Consider the following 6,793-nt stretch of genomic DNA (forward strand, 5'->3'; position numbering starts at 1 on the left):
AGCACTAGGACTACATCAAAAAAACTTTTTCTTTTGATCCAGTTCTTCAGTAAGGCAGCTGCATTACCCCTCTTTTGAGCTGTAGTATATGTAGAATGGGAATACGTTGAACTTACGTTAGCCTTTTTTCCACTTTCCTTTTAAAAACAGTTTATTTCACACACTGAAAAACCTCTTTTAACAAAAAAGGTTTATAGTAAACTTTCTGCTAATTACAAAGCATCATGAAACAAATTCCTGGTGTCACAAAATGTGGTGGCTGTCCATTTTGACTGTTGGTGCCATACCTTGGCAGGTTTAAAGGTTGATAGGTGTAATTAGAAGATGCATATAGTAGGACACAACTATTTATCCATAACAATTTTATCAAAACCTGAAAAAAAGCTAAAAGAAAAGGTGGAAATACAGTATACCATCAGAATTTATGGGAAAAATCTTTAGGTGTTAGAATTCTGCAAAAAATAAAATTAAAAAGCCAAGACATTCTTAGATATAGCACAACTTTAAAAGACTTAATATTTAATACTTCATTAAAAGCTAATTGTGTCCCCTCATCTACAAGTAATCTCTTTCTAACTTAAAAGTATAACCCATACTCTGTATAGAAGTACTGAAAAAACAAAAGATGACCTGCTTTTTGCTACAAAACACAGGATATTGGTTGGTGACCTCTTATACCTAGCTGCCAAGTTTCACTTCTAGCTATTGAATGCCGTTGATTCAGCCAGTTTGAATCTACTGCAGACATTTTAAACCTGTACTCGTATATACAGGGGTTTATCTTATCTCATGTCAAAATTGGAAATAAGTGTTTATTTACCTTCACAGATTTGTAACAGTTAATTAATATTTGTTTAAGGATTGAGATACTTGAGATAAAGGTGTGTTCTGTGACTCACTGGTGTTCTGCAAGAGGCTACTCGGGGTTTTCCAAAGAGACTGGAAATAATGTCAGAGCAGGCCAGGAGGTAGTGTGTTCCCATTATGTGGCTGAGTTGCCTGAATCCATAGTCTTTAGGATAGGTGTCGAGGTTCTGCAGCAGAAGAAGTGATATGAAAAGGTTCCATAACTTTAGAAAGGTTTTTTTAATATATAAAAACATCCAGTTTTGACATTAATTTAATTAGTTACATGACAAATTTGTAGATGGGAACTGATGTACATTTCTTATGACTTTTGTGCAACTTAACACATACCTGTGAAAGTTTAACTGGCAAGGACTCAGAGAGAAAACTAACCATAAGCTATTAGCATGGCCAATTGTCTTAAAAAGAGTAAAAGCAAAAAAATAAATACCCACATGTGCTATTTACTGTACACCCTCCAATTCACATGATGAACATGCAGCCACACTGATTTAGTGAAGCTGATGATCTATTTCAAAATGTTTTTAGAACAGATATTTTATGTCCACTGTAGTAATCTGATTTTGCTTGATTCTCTACAATAAATGTAGAGCAAAATTCTACAGCAGTTTTGTGAGTCAGGACAATTGTACTATGCTCTGGATGCATGGTTTTATTGAAACTTGTAGTATGAACAAGCATATGGCTTGATATGCCTGTCATGACTGGAAAAAAATTATAAGTAGTAGCTGGCATGAGACTATCAAGATGCTTTTGATAATTTGGTGAAATTTTGGAGTAAGGCACTGAAAACATTCAAGCTGAGGACATAATCAAAACCTTAACCTTCTATTCACTATTACAATACAGTGGGTGCATCTACATGAGACACTTACATTAGCCTAAAACAATGCTTAGTAGTGTGTTATGGCAAAAACCGTGCTAATAGCCTACTGCACAGTGTTATTAGGCTCATGTACAGTAAGTGTCACTAAATAACTGTGTGCCGGTGCTACTGCATAGTAACTTTAGGTAGTGAGCATTTAGTTTAGTACTTTATTAAGGAAGTACTAAACTAAATGTGCAGTATCTAAGGCACATTAATGAATGTGTAGATATGCCCAGTTAGTCTTGTTTTTACAGCAGCGAACTGTATGCTACTGTTCTTCATATCCCATGCTATTATTGCTAGAAATGTGGATACATGGAATATATGTTCAGCATTTGATTCCTCTTGAGCTACATTAATTTCAAGTGATCTGCGCTGCCCGTGGGGATGTCTTGTATGTTTAACAATCTCCAGACTCAATACAAAATACATCTGAGTTATGGGTTCATCCCGCATAATCACACATGTTGTTCAGTACTAGTACTTGTATACTAATGGAGCTAGTTTTTTACTTTGTAATATTACAATTACCTTTACATTGTGTTTCCTCCCTGGAACTCAAAGTGACTTACAGGGACAAGTGAGAGTCCCTTTTCCCTCCTAATAGATGAGGAAAGAAAGATGAACTACTTTAGCCAAAGTCACATGATGAGCTGGTGTAAGCCCCAGGTCTCCTGATTCCTAGCCCCTGCTACTTTGTAGCTATTGGGAAATATTAGGGGAGCTACAACTTAAAGCAGGATGTTATATATTGGGGCAAACCTAGCTGAAAGTAATACTTTTAAGTGCTACTCTCCACTGAAGATAACTGTAAGAGATAGGTAAGGAGATGTTTACACTAGAAAGTAGGGCTGTGCGAGGCCTCAGACCGTGCTTTGGATCCAGAGACGATTTGGACACTTCAGCGTCCAAAGCAGCATGTCCGGCTTGAAGCACTGGCTTTGTTAGGCTTTCCAAAGTGGTTCGGCGCTTCTGAACCGCTTCAGAAAAGCTTTGGAGCCGCTTCAGAGATCCGGCCATTGGGTATAATGGAGAATCAATGAAATATCTATAAAGTTGTTATTTTTTATCTGATTTGGATGAAACTTCCAGGGGTGGTTAGCTTCTGCTGAGAGCATGAAGCCTGCCAAGTTTCAAGAAGATCGGTGCAGGGGCTTGGGGGGAACTGCACCTCAAGCTGCTGACAGGCAAAACTCGTGACATAGATGACCCTGTGTGTGTTAAGGCGCAGTGGACTGAAAACGGGGAATCTGGCTTCTGGGGCCCTGCACCTCTGGCTGCTGACAGGCAAAACTCATGACATGGGTGACACTGTGTGTGTTAAGGTGCAGCTAGGTGAAAGCTGCAGGCCTGCTAGCCCCTGCTGTGGCCACAAAGCCTGCCAGCTGTCAAGGAGATAGGTGGGGGGGGGTTCTGAGGCAAGATATAGGCAGAAACTGGTGGGTCATACGGGTTGTGTGCATCATTGCTGAGAGTGACCTTAGGATAAACCTAATTAGATACACCTAATGAAGGCGTAGATGTGCTTCAGAGTCAGGATAATTTTGTTTTGCTTTACTGTATCAGCTAGGCTCTCCTGACCCTTTGCCCTGTATACAAACAAATGTTGAGTTAATCTATAACATCACATCATTTTCATACCCAAGGGTGACACTGTACATGTGTCTAGTCTTGCTTTTTTTTAAAGCCTCTTCCAGGCTTATGAACTTAACTTTTATAAATCAATAATTTTCTTTTTTCTAAGATTTCCAGTGGCAGAAGTCCTACCCACAGCTCAACCAATGCAGAGGCTGAATCAAAGACAAGGAGGAAACGGTAAATGTTGCACACCTATTTTCATCTTGAGAAATGGAATGTGAGAAAAGGCAACACAATTAAACATATAGGGCGCATCCAGATGAGTGTGCACGTGCCTCTTGCCCTGTCTCAGATCCCTCTGAGATGGGGCAACAGGCACGTGTGGGAACAAAAAAATGGTCCCCATGCAGCAAACTTGCAGCGCGGGGAGAAAATTAGATCCCTGGATATCCAGGGGCCTAAAAAAAAATCGAAGTTTAAAAAAGCAGAGGGGCAACTGTTGACCTCCAAAACCTGGGCTCCAGTGCAGGTGAGTTAGGGGTTAGGGGGGGCTGAAGGAGGGTGGATGGGACCATGGGGGGGACCCCTGCCAGCCCCCCCTCCTGCCAGCCCCCCTGAGGCCTCTGACCCCTGCCTTGCCCAGACCCACCTCCTGCCAGCCCCCCCGAGGCCCCCGACCCCTGCCCTGCCCGACCCCAACCCCCCCATGCCCCCCTAATCCCTGCCTCCCCCCACCCCATAGTTAAAAAAAACTCCAAACCCCACCCCACAGGACTTACCAGCATTTGGAGTTGCCATCTGGCTGACTGGGGCCCTGCCCGCACAGTGCAGGGTAGGGTGACAGCCCCAGAGGCCCCAGCCCAGGCCCTCCTGCCCTCCTGCTGTCCTGTACTGCCCGGGGGGTGCTCTGCCAGGAGGCCCTGGAGCCCCACCACCCCTGCTTCTAAGGTAAGCAGAGGCTTTTTTGCCATTTTTTTTCTGGTTATTTTTTTTAAAGTGACAGTGCCTGGGGTTGTGGAAGCAGCCATGGGGGCCTAGGGGTGCAGGTTGGGGGGTGAGGCTGGGTTGGGCAGCCATTGGGGGGTCTGGGGGGAGCAGGACCTGGGGCTGCAGCAGCTGATGGGGGATGGGGCCAGGTGGGGCAGCAATTGGGGGGCTGGGGTGGGGCATATGGGCCTTGCAGGTGGGGGTGGTAGCTCCTGCAGGGGCCATTTGGCACCTGTTGGGGGGCTGTACACCTTGAGTGGGGGCTGAACCCCTGTTGGGGGGCTGTACACCTTGTCTGGGGACTGAACCCCCTGTTGGGGAGCTGAACATCCTGTTGGGGGGCTGAACCCCTTGTGTGGGGCTGAACCCCCTGTTGGGGGGCTGAACCCCTTGTGTGGGGCTGAAACTCCTGTTGGGGTGCCATAACCCCTGTGTGGGGGACATCGCCCCTGTGGGAGGGCAGCAAAATATATATTCATGAATTCATGAAACATGTATTTAGAGTTCACTTTATTATTATGATAAGAGACTTGGTTTAACACTGTAGATATATCAATAAAACATTGTTCAGCTGATTGCTGTCTTTGTCTCACTGTCTCTCTCTCTTTATAGCAGTCTTTTGTTTTACTTGTGGAAGAACATGGATTTGGGGGTATTTTACAGAGTGACTTTGGGATTTTTTTATCAGGGATTTTTCAGTTTTCCAATAGGGAGCACCAGAATTCCAGCTAAGGAGGCCAGTGGCAGGACCCTGCCTGCTCATAGCTGGTACCTTGGACCCAGCTAGCTGTGTCTGACCTCCTGGCCAAATGGGGCCAGGAGGACATGCTTTGACAGTTCAAAGCAGGCCACCACACCCAGAACATCTTCTGGGCAATAGCTGCCCAGATGGCCAGGCAGGGGGAACACATGGCAGTAGTGCCATACAGAGGCCAACCTTGCAACCACAGTCCACTGGCAGTGGCCCAGAGGGGAAGATGCCTCTACTGGCTGTGCAGTCTGCATCCAGGTCTGGCAGGTGCGCAGCAGGTCACAGCCAGGCAGCAGCCCCCATTGCCAGACTGCTGCACTGGGTAGAGGGTGCAGGGAACTCTCAGGGCTGCTTCAGCAGTCCAGCTGGCACAAGGGGTAGTGTCTGGGCCCCAGAAGCTCCTGAGAGCTAGTAGCCCTGAGCTACTTGCCAGGGTGGCTTTTTCTACTGCTGGGGCCAGGACAGGGCAGCTTTTTATACTGCTGGGGATAGCACAGATGCTGGCCCCGGGCTCTAGCTCCTCTTGGCTGCAGATCCAGGAGGAGCCAGGCAGGGTTATTTTGCCCCAAGTGGCACAATTTGCTCCACAACAAAGTGCATGTCCGAGCACATGAGCTGAGGCAAAAAGCCCCAGTTCAAATTTGCAGTGCTTCTGTTTGAGCTGCTGCAAGCACACGTGCTTGCATGTGTGGACACACACATAGAGTGGTAATTATAGTCCCTAAATTTTTTGAGTGGGAACTCAGTGTTTTAGCAACACTTCTCCAATTTAATGGTACAGGGCACAGCTAAAAACCTGTATGTTTGGAAAATGTAGGGGGAAAGAAACAAGGACTCTTTTGTGTCAGTTCTGTGCACAAAGCGTAGCAGCAGCCACAGGAGCTTCAGCTCTCTGTGTAATGTTCAGTCTTTTTCTTAAGAAACAATATGTGTGTTTAATATTTCACTGTACATCTCTATGTTATTGAACATATTTTAACTCCTGACTGTAATATGGTAGCACACAAACTCTGCCTAAGGATCATATTGTCAACCTACTGTGAACCTGAGAGCTTAACATAAAATGGAGCTTAATGAACTAATCTTTGTATTGGTGAAAATAATACAGATTATGGATGTGAGAAAACAGTGGTCACTGAGATCAGGATGGATTATAATGCCTGCAGAAAACAATGTAGAGCCAGCTGTAATCCTTATGAGCAGGGATCCTGGTTTTCCTAACTTCCCTGATGAAAAAAACCCCAAATCCCCACCCCCACAGCCTCCTCAGTCCTTCTGGTGCCCCTCCCTCCCCCCCACAACAGCCCCCCAGTCCCCCAGCCCCACACATGCAGGCACACACAGACACAGGCACTGACATCCACCCCAGCGGGTAAGTATGTGTGGGGGGAAGGGGAAGGAGCTGGGGGGGGCAGACTGGGAAGTGGGGGGAGTGTGTGTCTGTGTCTGCTCCCAGGATCAGGGCTGGGGGGTGAGGGCAGGGCTTTCCCTCTGCGGGCTGCACATGCATCAGCTAGCTGGCCAAACAAGGGGCGTTCACACACAGTGGCCACTGCACCACTACTGCTGCACCCTACGCCACTTGCCTTCAGAGCTGTGCCCACGGAGCCATGTGGCCAGCTGCGGGAAAGCAGCATGGGGCATGGCAGTCCAGTGGCAGCCGCCATGTGTGAACTCCCCTGTCCGTCCAGCCAGCCATCACGTGTGTGTTCTGCAGAGGGGCAGTGCTGCTCTTGACCCCT

This window comes from Alligator mississippiensis, chromosome 7, assembly GCF_030867095.1.
Source record: "Alligator mississippiensis isolate rAllMis1 chromosome 7, rAllMis1, whole genome shotgun sequence".
Taxonomy (NCBI): Eukaryota; Metazoa; Chordata; order Crocodylia; family Alligatoridae; genus Alligator; species Alligator mississippiensis.